The sequence below is a fragment of the Mandrillus leucophaeus genome, unplaced genomic scaffold (genome assembly GCF_000951045.1).
Source record: "Mandrillus leucophaeus isolate KB7577 unplaced genomic scaffold, Mleu.le_1.0 Scaffold1081, whole genome shotgun sequence".
NCBI lineage: Eukaryota > Metazoa > Chordata > Mammalia > Primates > Cercopithecidae > Mandrillus > Mandrillus leucophaeus.
In genome coordinates this window covers 688135-713815 of record NW_012098999.1, presented here as the reverse complement: position 1 = coordinate 713815, position 25681 = coordinate 688135, and the positions used below count along the sequence as shown (strand labels likewise).

The following is a 25681-nucleotide window of genomic DNA, read 5'->3' as shown; positions in this document are numbered from 1 at the left end:
AAAAAAAAATGATCAACATCACTAATAATTAGATGATGCCAATTAAAAACTGCTGGCAGAAACTTTAATTAATTCATCCATTGTGGAAAGCCATTTGGGGATTTCTCAAGTAACTTAGAACTGCTATTTGACCCAGCAATCCCATTATTGGATATATACTCTAAGGAACATAAATTGTTCTACCGTAAAGACACATGCATGCTTGCTGATGTTCACAATAATGAATCCATGGAACCAAGCTTAATGCCCATCAACATCACACTGGATAAAGAAAATGTGGTACATATACACCATAGATTACTACACAGCCCCCAAAAAGAATGAGATCATCTCCTTTGCTGCAACATCAATGGAGCTGGTGTTCATTATCCTAAAGAAACCAACACAGAAAGAGAAAACCAAATACCGCATGTTCTCATTTGTGAGTGGTATCTAAACATTAAGTGTACATGACATTTGTAAACATTAAGTATACACGACAAAATGACATACTAAACATTAAGTATACATAAACTCAAATAAGATATATATATGTGTGTGTGTGTGTGTGTGTATATATGGTATATATATTCCTTTTGATATATATCCAAAGGAAATGATAACAGTATGTGGAAGAGACATCTGCACTCACATATTTATCATAGAACTATTCACAGCAGAAAAGATACAGAATCAACCTATGTGTCCACCATAAGGAGAAGATGGCCATATAAAAGCCGAGGAAAGAGGCCTCAGGAAAAAAAAAAAAAAAAGTCTTATTTACATCCTGATCTTGAGCTTACAGTCTTCAGATTTATGAAAAACAAGTCTCTGTTGTTTAAGCCAAAAAGGAAAAAAAAGTTTCAAAAAATGTAAAGTTATCCTGAAATGGAAAAGGAAGCCTTGTGACAAATTGAGTTATTGGTCATTAAGGAGGTTAACACAGATGCTGGATGACAATCTGCAGGTTGCTTAAAACATTCAAGCATCAGTTATGATTCCTCTCAAAGTATTAGGTAAGTATCTATTACCCAATATTGCTGCCAAAAATAAAAGTACCAGATATTAAGGACTGGAAGATTATGATTTATTTAAATAATAGAACTGCTACATCATACTTTATCAAATTGGGTTAATTTTGTGATAAAAATAGTGAATTTGTTTTGCAATGAAATACTACATATTATATATAATTTCGGCAATTAAGAAAATGCATAGTAAAATGCAAAAACTACATTCTATATTGTACCACCACAAAATGTTTATACCAGCTGAATATCATTTCAATCAACTAATTACAAAGGTAGGAAGATAGATGGGTCAAAGGACAGATGGATGAATAGATGGATGGATAGATAGATATAGATATGACATATAGATAGATAAATTGACAATAAAAAATGTTTTATAAATATTTGGTCCTAACACATGCCTTATTTTAAAAAATAAGTATTCAATGTAAGTTTACGTGAATTAACAGAACAGGAAACTGTAATGAAACAGAATTAAATATTGTTTCACCTTAATAAATTATTTCCTTTATTTCTAAATATAAAAACTTTTTAAATATAGGTTTTTAAATTATGCACCTTTAACTCCTCTTTTAAACTTTACACACATAAATTGGCTCTCTGCCATAAAAGATAAAGACGTTAGCAGTCTTTCATGTTGTCCTACCTCCTTTCCTTCCTCTTTCTGATTTGTGATTTATGCTATTAATTTTATTTCACTAATATTTATTACAGTCTGTTCTGTTACTGCAATTTTTATAAGTTTATATTTGTATGTATAAGCTTGTTCATTATTTTATGTTTTCACATATTCATTATTTTTGCTTATTTCTTTATTCGGTTTCATCATTAAGTAGTTTTTATTTCCAACAAAGTTTCCAAAATGTTTCTTTTACAATTTTTCTGGGTTTAGGATTCCTAACGCTTTCAAGTTTCAACATTTTCTTTTGGATGAATAATCCTTGCATCACATTTTATTTCTTTCAGGAAGAAAACAAAACAACTTTGTCTTGAAATTTAATTACTTACACATGGGATATATCTTAACCATTCAGTGTAAATGTTTCCTGGAATCTTTTTTGGCTCTTTCTTCATTTCATGGAAACTTATTTTATTAAATATTTAATAATTCTCCCAATCCATATGTTGAGTTCTTCAGGGAAACCAATAATTCATATAGGAGATTGTCTTTGTCTTGCATATCTATTTTTTTCTGATTACTTGATCTTTCACAGTTGTGTTCTCTGTAATTATTTCAAGCCTTTCCTCCATGTTATCAAGTAATTAATTTGCATTTTTCCATATATGCTTTGTTCATTGCACCTTTCAGTTTATTAATTACATTAATATATTTTGACCCTTTATTTTGTATTGTAAGTTAATCACCTCAGTTTTTCTCATGGTTTTGCTCTTTATTTTATTTAATCTGAGTCCTTCTGGAATACAAAGCATCATTGGCAAATTTCCTTTTGTTCCTTGGGTTATGTTTTCTGCCATTATAGTTTCTTTCTCTGTTCTTTTTATTGAAAGCATCTCATTTATTATTTTTTTTCTGGTGTTATGCATAGGCTTAATTTCCATGCCAAACTTTTTCAGCTTGTTTGCACTTTGGAATTTCCTCAGCTCTGTCCAGACTATATTTTAAATCTCTATAGTGTAGGTGAATTTACCTTTCTTTCCTATTCTTTTGTGACTTACTTTTTGCAAAAAGCAGTTATTTTCAGCTGCCTTTAAAATATTCTATTCAGTTTTTCTGTCGCCTGCAGTCATGGAAAGAAGAAAGAACAATACTGAACTCACTTTTTCCTTCCCAGATTTCGTTATATCTGCTGTATCAAGATGTACCGCACCTCACTGTTAGGTGTATTCAATTCATTTGGGGTATCATTTAACTTAAAATTTACTCCACTAATTATTCTTTATACTTAGAACCTTTATTTTTCTCCGATAAATTCAATCTCATTGTTAATTTCTTCAGTTTTACAGCATCCGTTTCCCCTATTACCTCTTCAGAAGAGAGTCAACACAAAGATATTCAATTAGCTTGCTTTTTCACATTTGGTAATATTAGTTAAAATTCTCAGGCTTTTGTGGAATCACTATTATGGTATCTAAAGGACATGGGTTGGATGGGTCTTGTCTTGTTACTTTTTTTAAAAAAATTTTATTTATTTATTTATTTTATTTATTTATTTATTTATTTTTATTTATTTATTATTATTATACTTTAAGTTCTAGGGTACATGTGCATAACGTGCAGGTTTGTTACATATGTATACTTGTGCCATGTTGCTGTGCTGCACCCATCAACTCGTCAGCACCCATCAACTCGTCATTTACATCAGGTATAACTCCCAATGCAATCCCTCCCCCCTCCCCCCTCCCCATGATAGGCCCCGTGCTCTGTCACATTATTAACTGTTTCCATTCTTGGTTGTCCTTTTGGAAGTTAATGATTTTGGGTTCCACCTCTTGCGTTATTTAGTCATTGCTACTTTTTTTTGGACTTTTAAAAGTTTTTGCTGTCTTCTAAATTGTTTTGCTGCTGTATCTTATTAATTTTTGCGTTATTAAAAACCATTATTTTTTCATTGGGAGCTATAGGAGAATTGGAGGAGAAATATGCTGTCAGGTACCATTTTTCTCTTCCATTTAAAACTGAAAATTTGAAGATATGCTTTTATGTGCCCCAAGTCTAAAATTATTAGAAAATTATAAAACAAATTTATGTTCCCATGTCTGAGTAATTTTAAGATAGTTTCAATGTAAATAATACCTTACAAACTTTTAAATTACAAAGGTGCGTAAGCTAGGAAAGCATGAAAATTTGATTCTCATAGAAATAGTAGAAATCTTGATCAAACAAAATTATATAAAAAGGATAAAATTTTTCCAGTGAATATGTTTTACACATGCAAATAATGATAGAAATCTTATTTAAAGGCACACACAAAAAGAACTGAAATGTTTTCCTTGGGAATCATTTCTATTTATTTTTCATTGTTATTGTATTTTGGCCTCATCCACTAGATTACCAATAGGAAAGTATTAAAATGTATTCATGTGATATTATTTTTGATCCTTTGACATAGCCTATTATACAATTAATGTGAACAAATGGAAAAGATCGGTCACCTAATTCTATAAATTAGAAATTTAAAGGACATATTAGCCATGTTGTTCAGCCTTCATTTTTTCTAAATATGCATTTTATTTTACTAAGAGTCATGGTTTCACTGTAAACACAGAATACACATTGATTTGGTTTTATGGTGCAGGTTTAATTAAAATTCCACCCCTAATGGAACAGTACAAAGTCCTATTTTAAGTTTATGATCTTCAGCTGATTTCATGCATTATTTAAGAACCATTATTTTGGTTTATTAACAGTCACGTGTGCATTTGATCACTTTCTTCAGTGGGAAAGTGCTGTGTATAAGTTACTAGTTATTTCAATATCATCTAAAGCCCAAGTCAGTAACATTTTTTTTCAATTTGAAAGCAAGCACTGTTTATAAACTGAACAGATTAGAAAAATAATTATGATAAGCACATTAGTTCATCCTTCTAGTAAGTCTGTTGTTCTGGTCCTCCCTGTTGCCAGCATCTTCACCTTCTGCAAAAGGGATGGTCTTTTTTTTTATTATTATTCCACCTCATGGAGAGGATAATTTGAAGGGCCACAGAAAATTTTTTGCTTCTTTGAAGCATCTTTCCATCAGTAGAGATCTCATGAATCAGACCCTCCATGCAGATGATGCCATATTTACCAAGCGATGAGCAATCAATGTGTTATCTGTCAAGGCAATGTGCTTCTTGATGATTTTGCCATAATCATGCTTGTAGATTAGTTCAGTTACCAAGTTCAGGTTTGGGTATCTCCATGCAGTATATGGTTCTACAATCCACAACATATTAAGTGAAGCGTTGTTGAGCTTAATGAAGGTTCCATTGAAGATCTGACAAAGGCAAAGAAGCTGCAACACCTTTCAGACTTTTGGGCTCACACCATTGATACTTCCGTTCCTGATGACAAATGTCAGTTTGGGTTCTACAGGTGTAATACATAGAAATTGCTAGCTTTTCTTAGCATCCTAGCCATTCGAATTTCAGATCTGTGCATCTGCCTATATTCCTTGTGATAGTACTTTGCTTTTTCATAGATAAGCTTCCTACTTACCTTTCAAAGCATCTTTTGGGCAAAAACTTCTTTCTCAGACACTTGATGTTCAGCTCTGCTAAATCCTTCACTTTTTCTTAAGCATTACTGGCACAACAGGAATCTTCTTCTTCTCTTGGACAGCCTCCATGTTTCCAGCCAGAAAGGAGCTCAGTAAAGCCCTGATGGGAGGAAAGAGAAACTTAATTGCATTTGGCATGACTCTTTTACCTAATAACAAATTGGATGTTTGTGTCTTTATCTATAGAGTACCTATTCCTAGGCAGTATGTTAACAATTAAAAATGTATCATTTTAAAATTTCTCTCCCACATTTTTTTATCAGCTACTATTTTATTTGCACATGCCCAGGAAACCAAGAGTGAGTTAACATTGAAGTTTCACTTGGGTGAACTATGAATATATATACATATATACATAAATATATATTTTCATTACATTTATGTATGTATGTCAGAATTAGGAACTTAGATGTTCAAAGTTATATGTGTGTACATTAAATGTAAAAGGAAAAAGAGTCCAGAAATAATTGGTGATGTATAATATCATCTAAGTAGTTAAAATTCAGGAAAAAAATACTCACCAAAGAAGAAATGAATGGAGAACTAAAACAAATGATGTTAAAAAAAGGGCTGGGCTCTCCTAGAGGTAAAGAAATAGTGGTTATAATAAAAAGTATTACCCTATAGAACTAGATAAAATCTGATGGAAAATTAGTATTCTAAGACTTTTATCTTGAAATGATCTGTGTTTTAGTATAATGATAAAAAGACTATGCTTTTGTTTTATTGACTAATTTTTTATTCTTCATACATAACAGATGCACAAAGAGCAATGTTTTCTGAACTGGCTTCCTAAATAATAAATAAATTGCTTAGTTTCCTTGTTAAACAAGCCTTAATGTTTCTGTATGCCATGCACTGAAGAAGTATGGAAACATTTTTATTTGATGGCAAATTCCAATTTTTCTTTAAAAGTTGGCAATATTTTGAGTCAAAAACATGACAAAACATCAAAGTCTATTTCAAAATGCTTTACATCTTAATATAGTTGAAGTTAAAGCGGTAAGTAATTTCAGAGATTTTCCCATGAGCTGCATAGTTCTTTTCATATGTAATTATGCTCTGAGTGCATTAGATAATGCTATGGTTCCCACAGCTGTATACACATCTATAAATCATTAATGAGGCAGTTAACTGAAACAAAACTGTAAAAGATTTGCATTACCCAGCAGAATCTGGCTTTAATGACATCTAGTTATTTACAATTAATTTTGCCTTTTGGAATAATAATTGAAAGTAATTTAAGATTTTCTGGCACAGAAATTAGATGTTGTCTATTCATCAAAAGTTTTCTCTCTCTCTCTCTTGTTTACTATGTAATGGAGACTCTGTCAGTGACCAATATGCAGCCTGTGCTAACAATCTTAACTAGATCAAGCCCTCTCCTACTCTCCATTCCTAACCTTTCTGTTTTCCTTCCTCCCACCTAAAAAAGGAAGGATAATTGAAAAAATTCAGAAATAAAAGGAAAATGTACCTTATCTAAAATGGAGTAAGAAGAATGAGTCCAGTGAAACATACTTTTGGGGTATATTTATTGATTCTTTATGTTTTTGAAGGAATATCTTTTTCATTGTTTCTTAAAAAATGAATGTTAAAAGTGAAAAGCAAATGAAAGTTTTATGAATGTATATGCTGTAAGTATAAATACATCATAATGCTATTTAGTAACTAGGACTCTATAGAAATACTTTTCAAATATAGTAAACATGCTTTGGCATTTATCAACTCATTTTATATTGCTCTACCTACATGTCATATTTTAATGATATTATTCATTTGCCACAATTTTCTATTATTATTTATTTGCAAGTCATCATCCCTCAAACCACTAATATGCAATAAGCAGTCTAATGATGCCACAATGATTGTTCTTCCCCTATTTAACACCCACCAATGATGGAAACATCATAGAGAATGAGAGTGGGGATTGGTGAGAGACTTCATTATTGCTAAGAAACACCTAAGGAAGTTATCCAAATAATCGAAACTCTTACTGCAGTTTTAATATAAATTATAAGACAAATTATTTCCCCTTTTACAGTTTGTTTTTTAATGGCTATCACTATAAATGAAATCTGGCCCCACAACACCAGATCGCTCCACTGCACTCCAGCCTGGCAACAGAGTGAGACTCCATCTCAAAACAAACAAACAAAAAAGAGTAGAAAGTGCAGAGACTTTCCATATACTCCCAGTCTCTACACATGCATAATCTCCCTAGTATTAACATCTCCCACTCCATGGGTTTATAGAAATGTATAAGGGCATATATCCAACACTATGGCATCACATAGAATAGTTTTACTGCCCTAAAATTCCTCTGTGCTCTGCCTATTCATTCCTCTCTCCCCGCCAACCCTTGGAAACCACTGATCTTTTTGCCATCTTTATAATTTTGCCTCTTCCAAAATGTCATATAGTTAAAATCATACAGTGTGTAGACTTTTGATATTATCTTCTTTTCACTGGTCAGCGTGTATTTAAATTTCCTTGCTAGTTCATTTCTTTTTAGTGCCGAATAACATTCCATTCTCTGGAAGTACTGCAACATGTACTTTTGCTCCAGGCTCTACTTCATGAAGGACACAAGCTAAGGCAAAAAGTCTAATGATATTAAGATATATTTAAAATACCAGCACTTTTAATTTGTTCTTTTGCACAATTTAAAATACAAAAAAGAAAAAAAAAAAAAGGACTCTTGCTAAAGTTAACCGGAATGGAAACTAAAGTATACTGCCTCAGAACGTTGTATTAATATATATACAAGATATCCAAATACATATTAGATAATCTATAAATGAATAATTATTAACAATTTAGATTTCCAGTTTTTCATCTGTCTCTGATTCATTCATTCACTCTTAAAAATGTTTGAGCCTTTAATATTGCCAGGCACTTTTCCAAGTGATGCTGATTTGGCAGGTTACAAAAACATGCAAAGTTCCTGCCCTTGTGAAGTTAAAATTTTTGAAGGGCAGATAGAAATTTGTTTAGATCTTTTTGTTTTTAGTTTTTGTAGTTACATACTATATGTATATATTTATGGAATACATCAGATGTATTGATACAAGCATGCAATGTGAAATAATCACATCCTTGAAAATGGGGGTATTTATCATCTCAAGCATTTATCCTTTGTGTTACAAAGAATCCTATTCTACTCTTTTATTTTTAAATGTAGAACTAACATTACTGGCTATAGTTACCCTTTTTACTCTCAAATACTAGGTCTTATTAATTTATTCTATTATTTTTGTACCCATTAACCATCCCCAACTGCCCCCTACCCTTCCACTATATTTCCAGACTTCTGATAACCATCCTTTTATCTCCATCTCCATGAGTTCAGTAGTTTTAATTTTCAGATCCCACAAATAAGTGAGAACATGCAATGTTTGTTTTTCTGTGCCTGGCTTATTTCACTTAACATAATAATCTCCATCCAGTTTCAGCCATTTTGTTGCAAGTACTTGGATCTAATTTTTTTAGGGATGAAAAGTACTCCCGTGTGTATAACTACCACATTTTTTGTATCCAGTCATCTGTTGATGAAGACTTAGGTTACTTCCAGATTTTGGCTATTGTGAACAGTGCCGCAAGAAACGTGGGAGTGCAGATATCTCTGCAATATACTGATTTACTTTCTTTTGAGTATAGAACCAGTAGTAGGACTGTAGGATCATATGGTAGCTCTATTTTTAGATTTTGAGGAACTTCCAAACTGTTCTCCATAGTGGTTGTACTAATTTACATTCCCACTCAGAACGTACAAGGATTCCCTTTTTTCCATATCATCATCAACATTTGTTATTGCCTGTCATTTAGATGCAAGCCATTTTAACTAGGGTGAAATATCACATTGTAGTTTTGATTTGACTTGACTCTGTGACGGCATTACTTGACCTGCTCTGGGCCAGAGGGGAGCCCACTACCCTGAAGGGTGAGTCCCAGGCCATGCAGCATTCACCACAAACTAACTTACAAGCCCTTAAGTCTTATTAAAACATCACTAGTAGTCTGGCAGTACTCCACATGGACATGTAGTGCTGGTCAGAGGGTGAGGCTCCTCTTCTTTTGCAAAGAGAAGGGAAGAATGAGAAGGGCTGCACCTTGTGGTTTGAGTGCCAGCTCAGCTTCAGTACAGAGAGCAGAAGGCAGTTTACTCTTCTCTATGAATCCTGGCTGTCATCTCTGGGCTCACCTGGGGAATGGGGCATCCTGCTGCCCTGAAGGGAAGGACACAGGACTGGTGGGCTTTACAATGTGCTGATTGTAGAGCCTTAGACCCTTGAATGAACAAAGGCAGTATCCAGGTAGTGGTTACAGAAGACCTTGGGCGAGATCTAGTGTTGTGCTGACCTCAGGTCTGTCTGACTCAGCACAGTCATCATAGTGGTGGCCACAGGAGTATATGTGTAACTCGAAGCCCCAGCTTTAGGTGGCTCAGAACAGAAAGAGGACTTCATTTGTTTGCAAGAAAGTAGGGCAAGAACAAGAGTTATCTGCCTCATCCTCCAGAGAATTTGTCTGGATCTTGTCCAAAACCATCAAGGCAGTACTTCTATGAGTCTGCAGGAACCACAAATATATGGGGTATGGGTTGCCCCCTAAAGCAGATACAGTTTAGATCCCAATGCCCAAGATTTTTTGAATATCTAGAAAAACTTCACAAAAAGGATAAGTTAAATAAAAAGGCCAGACAATGAAGACTACAATAAATACTCAACTCTTCAGTGTCCAGACATTGAAGAACATTTCTAGCATCAATAACATCCAGTAAAACATAACCACACCAAATGTAGTCAACAAGGCACCAGGGACCAGTCCTGAAGAAACACAGATATGTGACCTTTGAGACAGACAATTATAAATAAGGGTTTTGAGAAAACTTTAAGATAGCATCAAGAAGTAATTTAGAATGGTGTCAGATAAATTTAACAAAGAGATTGAAGTAATTTACAAAAAAACAAACAGAAATTATGCTGCTAAAAAATGCAAGTGATATACTGAAGAAAACATCAGAATTTGAATAGTAGAATTGACCAACGAGAGGAAAGACTTAGGGACCATGAAGATAAGCTACTTGAAAATACCTAGTTAAGGATTGTGTGTGTGTGTATATATATATATATATATATATATCACTAAAGCATACTTACAGGATCTAGAAAATATCCTCAAAAAGGAAGAATCTAACTGTTAGTGATCTTAAAGAACAAATAGAGAAAACAGATAGTGGTAGAAAACTTATTCAAAGGGATAATAACAGGGAACTGCTAAAACATAGAGAAAGAAAGTAATATCCAAGTACAAGAAAGTTACAGAATGACAAGCAGTTTTAACAGAAAGAAGACATCATAACCAGACAAGGATACATCAATAGAAAGAAAAGTATAGGGAAATATCTCTGGTGAGTGATGATACAAAAATTCTCAAGAAAATACTAAGAAACTAAATTCAACAATATATTAAAAGTGGTGTTTGGTTTTCTGTTCTTGTGATAGTTTGCTGAGAATGATGGTTTCCAGCTGCATGTGTCTTTATAGCAGCATGATTTATAATCTTTTGGGTATATACCCAGTAATGGGATGGCTCGCCTGTATCAAAATATCTATGTAGCCCATAAATATATAAATCTACTACGTATCCACACAAATTAAAAATTTATAATTAAAAAGATAAAAGAAGATGTACTGAATTCCTAATGCAAGGCCCCAGAGCACACTCTTCCTCCTGCACAGTGATTGTGAATGCACGGAGATGGAGCCTTCATCAGCCTGGTGTCCCGGGACAACGCAGATCAGAGCCCCTACCAGTCCATGAGAGATATGTAGCATGAGAAGAAATAAACCTTTGTTGTTTTAAGCAAAAAAAAAAAAAAAAAAAAAGTGGGATTCATCATGACTAAGTAGGATTTATCTCAACAATGCAAAAATGGTTCAACATATGCAAATCAATCAATGTGACACATCATATTGACAGAATGTATAATTCAAACCATATGATCATTTCAATTGATGCTGAAAAGGCATTTGATAAAATTCAACATTTTGCCATGATAAAAACCCTAAAATAACTGAGGATAGAAAGAACATGTCTCAGTGTAATAAAAGCCATACAAGACAGACCCACAGCTGGTATCACACTGAATGAGGAGAACCTGTAAGCCTGACCTCTCAGATCTGGCAGATGACAATGCCCATTACCAAAACTGTTTTTCCACATGGTATGAAATTCCTAGCTAGAGCAATCAGAAAAGAGAAAGAAACGAAGGGCATTCAAATTAGAATGGAAGAAATTAAATTACCCTTGTTTGCACATGATATGATCTAATATTTGGAAAAAATTAAAGACTCCATGAAAAAACCTTTAGAAATGGCAAACAAATTCAGTAAAGTTGCAGGATAAAAAAATCAACACAAAAAATCAGTGACATCTCTATATGTCAACAGTGAACAATGAGAAAAAGAAATAAAAAAGTAATCCCACTTACAGTAACCACATATACATTAAATACCTAGAAAGTAACTTCTACACACCAACAGCAGTCATGTGGACAATTGAATCAGTAACTCAACCCTTTTAACAATACCTGAAAAAAATAAAAGTTCTAGCAATATACCTAACCAAGGAGGTGAAAGATCTCTATGAGGAAAACTATAAAACGCTGCAAAAGAAATCATAGATGACACAAACAAATGGAAACACACCTCATGCTCATGGATGAGTAGAATTAATATTGTGAAGATAACCATACTGTCAAAAGCAATCTACAAATTCAACACAATTCCCATCAAAATACCACAATCATTCTACACAGAATTAGAAAAAACAATTCCAAAATTCATATGGAACCAAAAAAGGGCCTGCATAGCCAAAGGAAAACTAAGCAAAAAGAACAAATCTGGAGGCATCACACTACCTGATTTCAAACTATTCTATAAGGCCATAGTCACCAAAACAGCATGGTACTGCTATAAATGAAACAGAATAGAGAGCGCAGAAATAAACCCAAATACTTGCAGCCAACTAATCTTCAACAAAGCAAGCAAAAACATGAAGTGGGGTAAGGACACCCTATTCAACAAATGGTGCTGGGATAATTGGCTAGTAACATGTATGATAATGAAATTGGATCCTCATCTCATAACTTATACAAAAATCAATACAAGATGGATTAAGGACTTAAATCTAAGACCTGAAACTTGAAAAACCATGGAAGATAACATTGGAAAAACCCTTCTAGACATTGACTTAAGCAAGGATTTCATGACCAAGAACCTAAAAGCAAATGCAATAGAAACAAAGATAAATAGTTGGGACTTAATTAAACTAAAGAACTTTTGCGTGGCAAAAGGAACAGTCAACAGAGTAAACAAACAACCCACAGAGTGAGAGAAAATCACCACAATCTAAACATCTGACAAAAGCTAATATCCAGAATCTACAATAAGTCAAACAAACTAGCAAGAAAAAAGCAGTGCCATCAAAAAGAGCGCTAAGGACATGAATAGATAATTCTGAAAAGATATACAAATAGCGAATAAACATATACAAAATCTTCAACATCACTAATGATCGGGGAAATGTAAATCAAAACCACAATGCAATACCACCTTTCTCCTGCAAGTATGGCCATCATCAAAAAAACAAAAAAACACTCGATGTTGGCCAGGATGTAGTGATCATGAACATGTCCCACTGCTGATGGGAATGTAAACTAGTACAACCACTACGGAAAACAGTGTGGAGATTCCCTAAAGAACTAAAAGTAGAACAACAATTTGATCCAGCAATCGCACTACTGGGTATCTATCCAGAGAAAAATAAGTCATTATATGAAAAAGATACTTGCACACACATGTTTATATCAGTACAGTTTGCAATTGCAAAAGTGTGGAACCATCCCAAGTGCTCATCAATCAATGAGTGGATAAAGAAACTGTGGTAGATATATACAATGGAATACCACTTAGCCATTAAAAGGAATGAATTAATGGCATTCACAGTGACCTGGATGAGATTGGAGACTATTATTCTAAGTGAAGTAACTCAGGATTGGAAGACCAAGCATTGTATGTTCTCACTGATATGTGGGGGCCAAGTTATGAGACTGCAAAGGCATAAGAATGATGCAATGAACTTTTGGACTTGAGATGAAGGGTGGGAGGGGGACGAGGGATAATAGACTACAAATAGGGTTCAGTGTTTACTGCTCGGTTTATGGGTACACCAAAATCTCACAGATCACCCCTAAAATATTGACTCATGAAACCAGACATCACCTGTACCCCCAATAACCTATGTAAAAATAAAGAAAAAAATAGGATAGACAGTGTCAAAATAAAAACAAAAAAGAAGCAATACCCAATGGTATGTTGTATACAGGAGATCCCTCTCACATGCAATGACACCTGTAGCTTCAAAGTAAAGAAATGTGGAAAAATCCACCAAGCAACCAGAAACAGAAAAAAAGCAGGGATTGCTATTTTAACTCAGATAAAACAGACTTAAAAGCAAGAGACAAAAAAGGACAAAGAAGGACATTACATAATGGTGAAGGGTTCAATTTAACAAGTAGACCTAAGTATCCTAAATATATAGGCACTCAAAATAGGAGCAGCCAGATTTACTGAGCATGTTCTTGGTGACCTACAAAGAGACTGAGATAACCATAAAATAATAGTGGGTGACTTCAACACTCTACAGAGAGTATCAGAGAGATCATTGAGGCAGAAAAATAACAAAGATATTTGGAACCTGAACTTGACACTTGAACAAATGGACCTAATAGGCACATGCTTGAAAATCAACCATGCAATTGCACATAAGACAATCCTTTGCAAAATCAAAAAAACCCTAAATCATACCAACCCCACTCTTGAGTTACAGTACAATAAAAATAGACATCAGTTCTAAGACAATTACACAAAATCATATAATTACATTGAAATTTAACCACCTGCTCCTGGATGACTTTTGGGAAAATAATGAAATTAAGGCAGAAATAAAAAAATTCTTTGAAACTAATGAGAACCACGATGCAACATGCCAGAATCTCTGGGACCCAGCTAAGGCAATATTAATAGTGAAGTTAATAGCACTAAATGACCACATCAAAAAGTTAGAAAGATGGCAAATTAACAACCTAACATCACAACTAGAGGAACTAGAGAAGCAAGAGCAAACCAACATCAAAGCTAGCAGAAGTCAAGAAATAATCAAAATCAAACCTGAAATGAAAAAGAATTGAGATGCAAAAAGCCATACAAAAGATTAATGAATTAAGGAGGTTTTGTTTTTTTGAAAAAAAAAAAATAAGATAAATGGCTAGACTAATAAAGAAAAAAAAAAAGAGAGAAAATTCAAATAAACACAATGAGAAATGACAAAGGGACATTACAATTGACCCTAAAGTAGTTAAATAAAACTCTCTCCCGGCCAGGTGTGGGATATAATCTCCTGATATGCCGTTTGCTAATACCCTTGGTAAAGCACAGTATTAGGGTGGGTGTTACCTGATTTTCCAAGTGTTGTGTGTCTTAGTTCCCCTGGCTAGGAACACTTTTACACTGTTGGTGGGATTGTAAACTAGTTCAACCACTGTGGAAAACAGTATGGCGATTCCTCAAGGATCTAGAACTAAAAATACCATATGACTCAGCCATCCCATTACTGGGTATATACCCAAAGGATTATAAATCATGCTACTATAAAGACACATGCACACGTATGTTTATTGTGGCACTATTCACAATAGCAAAGACTTGGAATCAACTCAAATGTCCATCAGTGACAGATTGGATTAAGAAAATGTGGCACATATACACCATGGAATACTATGCAGCCATAAAAAAGGATGAGTTTGTGTCCTTTGTAGGGACATGGATGCAGCTGAAAACCATCATTCTCAGCAAACTATCACAAGAACAGAAAACCAAACACCACATGTTCTCACTCATAGGTGGGAACCGAACAATGAGATCACTTGGACTCAGGAAGGAGAACATCACACACTGGGGCCTATTATGGGGAGGGGGGAGGGGGGAGGGATTGCACTGAGAGTTATACCTGATGTAAATGACGAGTTGATGGGTGCTGATGAGTTGATGGGTACAGCACACCAACATGGCACAAGTATACATATGTAACAAACCTGCACGTTGTGCACGTGTACACTAGAACTTAAAGTATAATAACAATAAAAAAGATTAGTTACTGCAAAATAAAACTTAAAAAAATAAAAATAAAAATAAAACTCTCTGAGACTATTACAATTACATCTATGCACACAAGGTAGAAAATACAGAAGAAATTGATAAATTCCTGGTCACATGCAACCTCACAAGACTGACCAGGAATAAAATGAATCCCTTAACAGACCAATAATGAACTCTGAAACTGAAGCATTAGTAAAGCCCTGACAAACAAAAACAGCTCAGGACTAGATGGATTCACAGTTGAATTCTACCTCACGTATAAAGAAGAGCTGGTACCATCCCTACTGAAAATATTCCAGAAAACTTAGGAGAGACTCATTTTTAGCTCATTGTACGAGGCTAGCAAGATCCTAATACAAACACCTGGCAAGCACATAATAAAAAAAGAAAACTTCAGGCCGATATCCTTGATAAACATAGATACAAAAATTCTCCATAAAATACTAGCAAACTGAATCTCACAGAACATCAAAAAGTTAACCCACCATGATGAAGTAAGCTTTATCTATGGGATCTAAGGTTGGTTCAACATACAAAAATTAATAAAAGTGATTGATCACATAAACAGGAATAAAAATAAAAACCACATGGTTATCTCAACAGATGCAGAAAAGGCTGTTGATAAAATTTGCATTCCTGTATGTTAAAAGCCCTCAACAAAGTAGGCAATGAAGGAAAATTAAATAATAAGAGCCATCTATGACAAACCCACAGCCAACATCATGCTGAAAGGGCAAAAGCTGAAAGCATTCCCCATGAAAAGCAGAACAAGACAAGGATGCCCAAAGCAATTCATAGATTCAGTACTATTCCTATTGAACTACCAATAACATTTTTCACCGAATTAGAAAAAAAAAATTAAAAAATTTATATGGAATCGCAAAAGAGTCCAAATAGCCAAAGAAATTCTAAGCAAAAAGAGCAAAGCAGGAAGCAACATATTATCCAACTTCAAAATGTACTACAGTGCTACAGTAACGAAAACAAAATGCTACTGGTACAAAAACAGACACATAGACCAATGGAATAGAATAGAATTGAGGAATAATGCCACACGTGTACAACCATCTGATCTTTGACAAAGAACTTAACACTGAATTACCGTTCAACCCAGCAATCCCGTTCTTTGATATATGTCCAAATGAATATAAATTATTCTACTATAAAGACACATGTATGTTCATCACAGCACTCTTCACAATATAAAATACATTGAATGAATCTAAATCCCCATCAACAGTAGACTGAATAAAGAAAATATGGTTCATAGACACCATGGAATACTACATAACCATAAAAAGAACAAGATCATGCTCTTTGTAGCAACATCAATGAAGCTTGAGGTCATTATCCTAAGTGAACTAAAGCTCAGAGTCTTGAGCGAACATAGATAGTAGCCAAAAGTGATTAGAACAGGCCTTGGGCGGGACCCAGAGCAGTGCTTGCTTCAATTTCACCCATTGCATTCATTGTGGTGGTGGCCACCGGGGTGCTTGTGTCACTCCACTTCAACTATAGATGGCTCAGAACAGAGAGACTCATGCTGTATGTTTGGGATAAAGTAAGGAAAGAGAACAAGAATCACTACCTGTTAATCGACAGAATGCTCTCAAATCTTGTCCAAGACCATCAAGGTTGTACCTCTGGGTCTACAAGAATGACAGTGTTACTCGGCTTGGGGTGCCCCCCAATCATAAACATCTTAGGTTACAACACCCAAGTCCTTTTAAATATCTAGACGTTCTTCCCAAAGAAGACAGCTGCAAATAATCCCAGAGACTAAAGACTACAATAAACACTTAACTCTTCAGTGCCCAGACACCAAACAACATCTACTAGCGTGAATACCATCCAGGAAAAATATGACATTACTAAATAAACAAAATATGGCACCAGGGACCAAACCTGGAGAAACAGAAATATGTGACCTTTCAGAGAGAGAATTCAAAATAGTTGTTGAGAAAAGTCAAAGAGATTTAAGATAACACTGAGAAGGAATTCAGAATTCTATCAGATAAATTTAGCAGTGAGATAGAAAGACTCTACATTGATTATATCCCCAGGCTTACAAATCAAAGAACCAATAAAATTGGAAAAATTTTTCAGAATATTCAAATTATGAGAGAATGCAGAAACCAAATGTATATGGGTATAAGAGAATTGAAAAGTATAATAACGGTAAACCCTGTGAAGCTCCAAAAATAATATTTTTTCTTCAGAAGATAAATCAACTTGAATCAAAACTATTTTGCACATGGATAGAACACTGGGAGTAAGAGAAATAAAGTTTATAATATTGGGTAGGTGAAGGATCCCAAAAGAAATAGATCACATTAAAGACTTGTATTAGTCAAGGTTCTCTGGAGAAGTAAAACCAATAGAAGGTGTCTATCTATAGTTTATATAGGGTATTAGCTAACATTATTATGGAGGCTTACAAGTCCCACAATCTGCTGTCTGCAAGCTGAAGACCTTGATGGTGTAGTTCACAGGTCTGAGACTGAAGAGCCAATTACAGATTCCAATCTGAGTCTGAAGCCCTGAGAAACAGGAGTACCAGGAGCAGGAGAAAACTGATGTCTCAGCTCCAACATTCAGGCACAGAGTGAGAGAATTCTTTATTAGTCCATTTTCATACTGCTATGAAGAAATCCCCAAGACTGGGTAATTTATGAAGGAAAAAAAAAAAGGTTTAATGGACTCACAGTTCCACATAGCTGGGGAGGACTCACCATCATGGCAGAAGGTGAAGGAGGAGCAAAGGAACGTCTTACATGACAGTAGGCAAGAGAGCTTGTGCAGGGGAATTTCCCTTTATAAAACAATTAATTCTTGTAAGACTTATTCACTATCACAAGAACAGCACAAGAAAAACCCACCCTCATGATTCAGTTACTTTCCATCAGGTCCCTCCCATGACATGTGGGGATTATGGGAGCTGCAATTCAAGATGAGATTTGGATGGGGACACAGCCAAACCTTATCACCTCCCTTCCTCCACCTTTTCTTAGGATTTAGGTCCTCAATGGACTGGATAAGACCCACTCACGTTGGGGAAGGCAATAGGTTTTACATAGTCTAATGATTCCAATGCTCATCTCTTTTGAAAATAACCTCATAAACTGTTTTGTATTGTTTTGTTTGATGGTCAGTCAGCTGTGGCCACAAAAGAAGACACAAGAGAGGCTGAAGAAAACAAAGTTTATTACACTCACAGGTCCTAGAGACAGGTGGCATAGCACACCACATAAAACCACACTGTAAAGACATTAGGGTGGTCAGGAGGCAGAAGACAGGAATGTTAGCCAGAGACTTTATTGGAGTTTCTGTGGGAAATGCAAGGCAGTGGAGGATGACCAGTTTAAGATTGGCTAGTTTGAACAATTTTTGCAGGCTTTATCCTATAGACGTGATCCCTAGTTGTCTGGTATCTGGTCCTAGGATGCTTAAGGCTGAAGAATATTGCCTCCTGAGGTGTGTAGGCCAGATAGAAAAGTTATGGCTCTGGTTAATTTGCATGTCAAAGGGATGCCCCTAGCTGTGACCTTTGCTATCTCTGAGGATTGTCTATCCCTGAAATAGTCTCTCCCCAGCCAGAAAGGTTTTTTTATGATGCCAAAACTTCATAAATAATACAGAAAATAAAAATATACAACACATAGAGACACCCAGAATTAATTTGTTTTACCAGATATCTGGGCACCTCATGATCCAATCAAGTTGATGTATAAAATTAACTATCACAAGTCCACCCCTTTTCATCTTGATGATAATATGCATGTCATAAAACATACTTAATTTCCAAATAAAGACAATACTGGATCAAAATATCACCTAACATGATACAGCAATACTGTGTATAACTGAAAACACACTAACCCCTTTCCTAAAGGAAGAGTAATTTTGTCCCAAAGTTCTTAAGTTTTTATTCATTTACTTCATATCCTGTAATGTAAATACTATAAAGTAAAATTAATACTTAGATAGTATGATATGAAGTGAATACATCTTATGTTATGTAATATAGAAATGAGAGGAAAGAAAATCAAGTTATTTGATATATTTTATACACACACACACAAACATGTTCATAACCAAATAAGGAGGAATACTCATGACAATTATAGTTCTCAGTTTAGTAACTAGTCACATGATCATGGCTGATATTTTTAATTGTTCTCTTCTCTTACCATTCTATATTTTCTTTGCCTTTATCGAGCACCACAGCTGGTCATTATTCTTTACCTGGTGTTGTAATCCAGACCTTCATTACTGAATGTTTTGTGCTAATCTGCCTGGATTAGGTTGTTTTAGTTTTCCATTGACTCTAATCACAGGGCATGATAATAATAAGAGATGCTCTAAGTAATATCCTGCATTCCAGACATACTTTTCCTTATCTCCATTGTGGAGTAAGAGTCCAATCTTTTTTTGCTAGCCAAGATCAATCACCACAGCCAGCATAGTACCTTCTTTCTTTGCCTGTTAATTCAGAGACAAAAGAGGAGTTCAAAGTGACTGGATGGCAATCTTAACCTCCAGTACAATGAAATTATTATTGTGTTTCCTGGTGGAAATATTTCTCCTTTTAGAGCTAAGTGCGCTAGGAAAGCAGGGCATAAAGTCGCAGTAACAGGAAGCAAATATTTGCTAATGGATCACTGGGGAGTTCTACCACTTTTATTTCTACTTCTCGATTCCTGGACCAATGATACTGCTATAGAAGAAACACCACCATATATTGGACACTGATTCAGAGTATATACAGCCTTTTGGAGAGTATTGTGCCAGACCTGCAAGACATTGCCACCCAGCTGGTGCTGTAATTGATCCTTCAGTCATTCTACTGTTCTATCAAGTCAGCTGCTTCAGAACAGTGAGAAACATGGTAACTAATGGATTCTATAAACATTGGCCCACTGTTTATATATATATACATATATATATATGTGTGTATATATATATATATAGCTGTGAAATTTTTTTTATTAGAAACAATATTGTGTGGAATACCATGACAGTGGAAAAGCCATTCTGTGATTCCAAGGATGGTAGTTTTGGCAGAAACATCACATGCAAGGAAAGCAAGTCATATCTAGAATAAGTATCTATTCTAGTAAGGATAAAATGCTTTCTTCTCCTAATAGAAGCAGTTTATTGCATTTAATGTGCCACTGTGCCACCAGGTAGCTGGCTGATCACCCTGAAAACAGTGCCACATCAGGGCCATATATGGAACTCAATGTTGCTCTCTGCTGTTGGCACATTGGGCACTCAGCGGAGGCTGTAACTAGGTCAGTCAAGATGAGTGAAGTCCATATTGCTGAGCCCATGTATAATCTTCATCTCTGTTACCCTGGAGATTTAGTTCATGAGCCAATTGGGCAATAACAGAGGTGGCTGGGGAAAGAGTCTGACTAGTATCAGCTTGTAACCACTGAATGGTTCTGGTTCATCGTTTTCACTTGATTATTAAAATCCTCCTTTGCTGAGGTCACATTTTGGTGATCATTCGCATATGACACAAATATCTTTACATTTTTGCCCATTCAGAGAAGTCTATCCACATACCTCTTCCTCAGATTTATTTGCTATCAATTTTCTAATCATCATCTCTCTAAGTTCCTGACCATCCTGCCAAACCATTGGCTTTTGTGCATGAATAGGTATATAATCACCTATCTGGCCATTTCTTCTTCCACACAAAGTTCACAGCAGGTATGCTGTCAAAATTCTGCCCACTGAGAGGATTTTCCTTCACCACTGTCCAAGAAGTATGTCCCAGGGAGTGGCTATAGCGAAGTTGTCCACTTTTGGGTGGTGCCTACATATCATGTCAAACCATCTATAAACCAGGCCTAAGTATTTTCTTCCTCTGCCACTTGATTATAAGGCACTCCTTGTGAGGTTATAGGTGCAGGCCAGAGGAAAAAATGTAATGTAACAAGAGTGGGGATCATGGGCATTTGGACTGCTTCTTTGCATAACTTACATATGTTGTCAGGGCCTGCTAGGACTGGAACATGTATATATCTCTTCCATTTGATGATGGAATTTTGCTATGTGTGCCCTACTTTATGACATCGCGGGTCAAATTACTACCAATTCAAGAGGGACAACTCATGTTTCATGATAACTTAGTGGCTTCTGGTCAAGCATTCAGTTTCTACTAAGGCTCAGTAGCAGGCCAAAAGCTGTTTCTCAAAACAAGAGTAGTTATCTGTGGAGGATGGCAGAACTTTGCTCCAAAATCCTGCATCTGTACTATAATCTTCCTATAGGGACTTGTCAAATGCTCCAATGAACATCACTACTTGCCATTGACACTTCTAGAATTACTGGATCAGGTGAACCATATGATGAAAATGTCAGAGTAGCTTTCACAGCAGCCTGGACTTGTGACAGAGCCTTCTTTTTTTCTGGGACCTATTCAAAACTAGCAGCATTTAGGTCACTCTGTAAATGGGCCAGAGTAACATACCCAAATGAAGAAATATGTTGCCTCAAAAATCCAGGGGTGTCCTGGTCATAGTGCATTCCTTATGGTTGTAGGAGGGATCAGATACAACAACTTATTCTTCACCTTAAAAGGAATATCTTGACAGATCCCACACCACTGGACCCCTAGTAATTTCACTGAAGTAGAAGAACCCTGAAGTTTTGTTGGATTTATTTATCTCCATCTGGAACAATGCCTTACCGTAAGTCTGGAGTAGCTACTTCTCACTAAATCCAATCAAAATAATGCCATCAATATAATGGACCAGTGTGATCAGCGTGATATGGAAAGGAAAGGAGATCAAGATTCTTGCAAACTAAATTATGACACAGGCCTAGAGAGCTGATGTACTCTTAAGGTAGTACAGTGAAGCTGTGTTTCTGGCCTTGTCCACTGAAAACAGTGGGCTTTTAGTGGGCTTAATAGACAGGAGTGAAGAAAAAGTCCTTTGCCAGAGCAATAGCTGCATACCAGGGGCTGTGTTACTTTGCACAAACAATGAAATAACATCTGTTATAGTAGATGCAATTGGAGTCACCACCTGGTTAGGGTTATAAAAAATCACTGCAATTCTCCAAGATTCAACTTTCCTCTGCACGGGGTAAATAAGTGAGTTGAATGAAAATATGGTGATAACTACCATCCCTACATCTTTCAAGTCCTTGATGGTGGCATAATCTCTGCAATAACTCTAGGAATGCAGTATTACTTTTAGTTTACTATTTTCCTAATTAAAGGCAGTTTAAGTGGCTTTCACTTGGCCTTTCCCACCATAATAGCCCTCACTCTATATAAGTCAGGAAATCAAGATGAGTATTCCTCCTGCTACTGAGTATATCTATTCCAATTATGAATTCTGGAACTGGGGAAATAACCACAGGATGGCTTCTAGAAAACAATGGGCCCACTGTGAGACTGATCTGAGTTAAAACTCCATTGATAACCTGACCTCCATAAATCCCTACTCTTTCTGGCAGGCCACAGTGACTTTTTAGGTCTCTCAAAATTAATGACAATTCATAACTAGTGACAGTAGTCCCTGAGAGATCTGAATATTTTCTTTCCTCAAGGGCAATTACCCTTAAAAAGGCTGTAAGCCCCATTGGGTTTGTCTGAGAGAAAAAACAGCAAAAATTTGTGGTTAGATACTTGGGTCCTTACTTCCTTACAGTGACCTGACCTCTCCTTTATTCAAGAGCTTTGGGTCTGTAAACTGGCTCAAGTCTAAGAATTGATTGAGGGATGATAAGTTTCCATTTTTATGATTTAGGTTAGTCTTTTTTTAAATTGACTTAGAACTTTTCTGTTTATATGGATCAAGTAAGAATTTAGTAGCCTTCATATCTATTTTACTTCTATAAATCCCATAATCAATGAGCCAATGCCAGAGTTCTGGATGAGTCTATTCATAATTGTTGTTTTGACTCTGCTGTCTTTTATAGTAACCATGCCCACCTACTTCTGGCAGTTGAGTGCTGCCACTCCAAAATCCAATTAATCCCATTGCATTTAGAATTTCCAATTAAGTGGCAGCAGTTTCCATTTTTGTAACAATGGAAACCGCTGCCTACAGAGAAAAGCAATCATGCAGCTCTTTAAAGATGCTGGGTCTCCCTTACCAACTTATTTCTTGGAGTATTGGTGAAAGTTATGTATTCTGGACCCTCCTATTGTGGATGAGTAGGACTTAATGACAAATACACTGTAACATTTCAATCTCCATAAGCCTTTGATTTCCTTTCATTAAAGGAAGTCAGGTCTAGCATTTCCTAGTCACTCAATGTGGGCACCTTTGGGTCCATGTTTCACCCAATCGAGCAAACTCTTAGAACACTTTCTAACTCTCCTAGCTACATTAAATCCAGAATCTCAGCTTAGTTATCCCATACCAATACATTCATCCTGATTCAACTTAGTGTTCCTTTAATTATTTCATACCCTTAGAATTTACTCCCACACATATTCCCCAGGTTTGTGTATTTATAAATTAGAAAAATTCAAGTAGCTATTTTGGAGTGTGGCACACCTCTTCACGGGTCATACTATATACCTCACCATTAGGGACCTGCTGGAACCTGAGTCTAGTTATAGATCTAGAAGCAAAAGATGTAGTGGGGTGGATCCTGAAAGGAAGCAGCATTGTCTTGCATGAAAATTGCCTCAGCGGAGCCCATTACAGTTTTCTCAGTCAATGCAGAGTTAATTTCCTCAAACTGAGATGGGTGTAAAATTTTATACCACTGGGAATGGAGAGATTTGGGGATATTGCTGCCACTGAGTGGGGAGTCTGCTTCCATTGGAGGCTGAGAGATCTCTTCCACTATCAAAGAAGACGCATCAGTTTTGTAGGAACTCAATGTCTGTTTTCACTCTATGGATTTGCCTATTCTGGACATTTTGTATAAATGGGATCATACTAAATATGGCCACTAGTGTTTGTCTTATTTTACTTAGCATAATATTCCCAAGGTTTATTCATGTTGTAGCATGCATCAGTACTTCATTATTTTTAATGGTTGAATAATTTTTATTTGCATGAATATACTGTATGTTGTTCATCTATTCATTTGTTGATGAACACTTTGGTTGTTTCCATATTTTGGGTACTGTGAATAAAGCGGCGATGAATATTGTCAAACAAGTATCTGTTTGAGTCTCTAGTTTCATTTCTTTTGAGTATATAGATAGGAGTAGAATTGGTAGGTCATATTGTAAGTCTATGTTTAACTTTCTGAAGAAACTCCAAACGACTTTCCAGTATGACTGCACCATTTTACATTCCAGTAAGCAACATACAAGGGTAATACTTTCTATACATCCTTGCCAACATTTGTTATTTTCTGTTGTTTATAATTATAGCTATCCTACTGGTGTGAAGTGGTATGTCACTGTGGTTTTGACTTGCAGTTTCTAAGTGACTGATGTTGAACATCATTTCATCTTCCTATCAGTCATTTGTATATGTTTTTGGGATAAACGTCCATCTATGTATTTTGCCCATTTTGTAACTGAAACATTTGTCTTTTGTTGTTAAATTGCAGGAGATCCCTGTATATTCAGGATATTAAACCATAATCACTATATGATTTGCAAATATTTTCTCCCATTCTGTAAACAGTCTTTTTACCTTCTTGATAATGTCCCTTGACACACAAAAGTGTTTAACTTTGATAAAGTCACATTTCTCCTGTTTATATGCTTTTGTTGTCTGTTATTGGTTAAAATTCCACATCTCCTCTACCAAATCATATGTTGCAGTCCCAACACCTATTACCTCAGAATATGACTCTTTTTGAACATACGTTCTTTAACAAGGTAATTAAGGTAAAATGAGGTTATTAGGTTGGGCCCTAATCCAATATAACTGGTGTCCTTATAAGAAGAGAAGATTATGATCCAGACACACACAGTAAAAATACCATGTGAAGACACAGGGAGAAGATACTCATTTACACTCCAAGAAGAGAGGTCTCAGAAGAAACCAATCCTGATGGCACTTTGATTTCAGACTTCTATTCTGAAGAATTGTGAAAAATAAATTTATATTATTTAAGCCACCCAATCTGTGGTACTGTGTTACAGTTGCCCTAGCAAACCAATACAGTGTCATGCTGAAAAATCCATTGCCAAATCTAAGGTCATAAATATTTTACTTCTAAGTTTTCTTATAGGAATTTTATGATTTTAGCTCCTATATTTATGCCTTTATTATACATTTTGAGATAATTT

At 35.4% G+C, this 25681-nt stretch overlaps 1 pseudogene; it reads right to left on the bottom strand.

Annotated features, from left to right (window-relative positions):
- Positions 1-4543: 4543 nt before the first annotated feature.
- On the bottom strand, positions 4544-5299 carry LOC105544591 (annotated as a pseudogene).
- Between the last annotated feature and the right edge of the window lie 20382 nt (positions 5300-25681).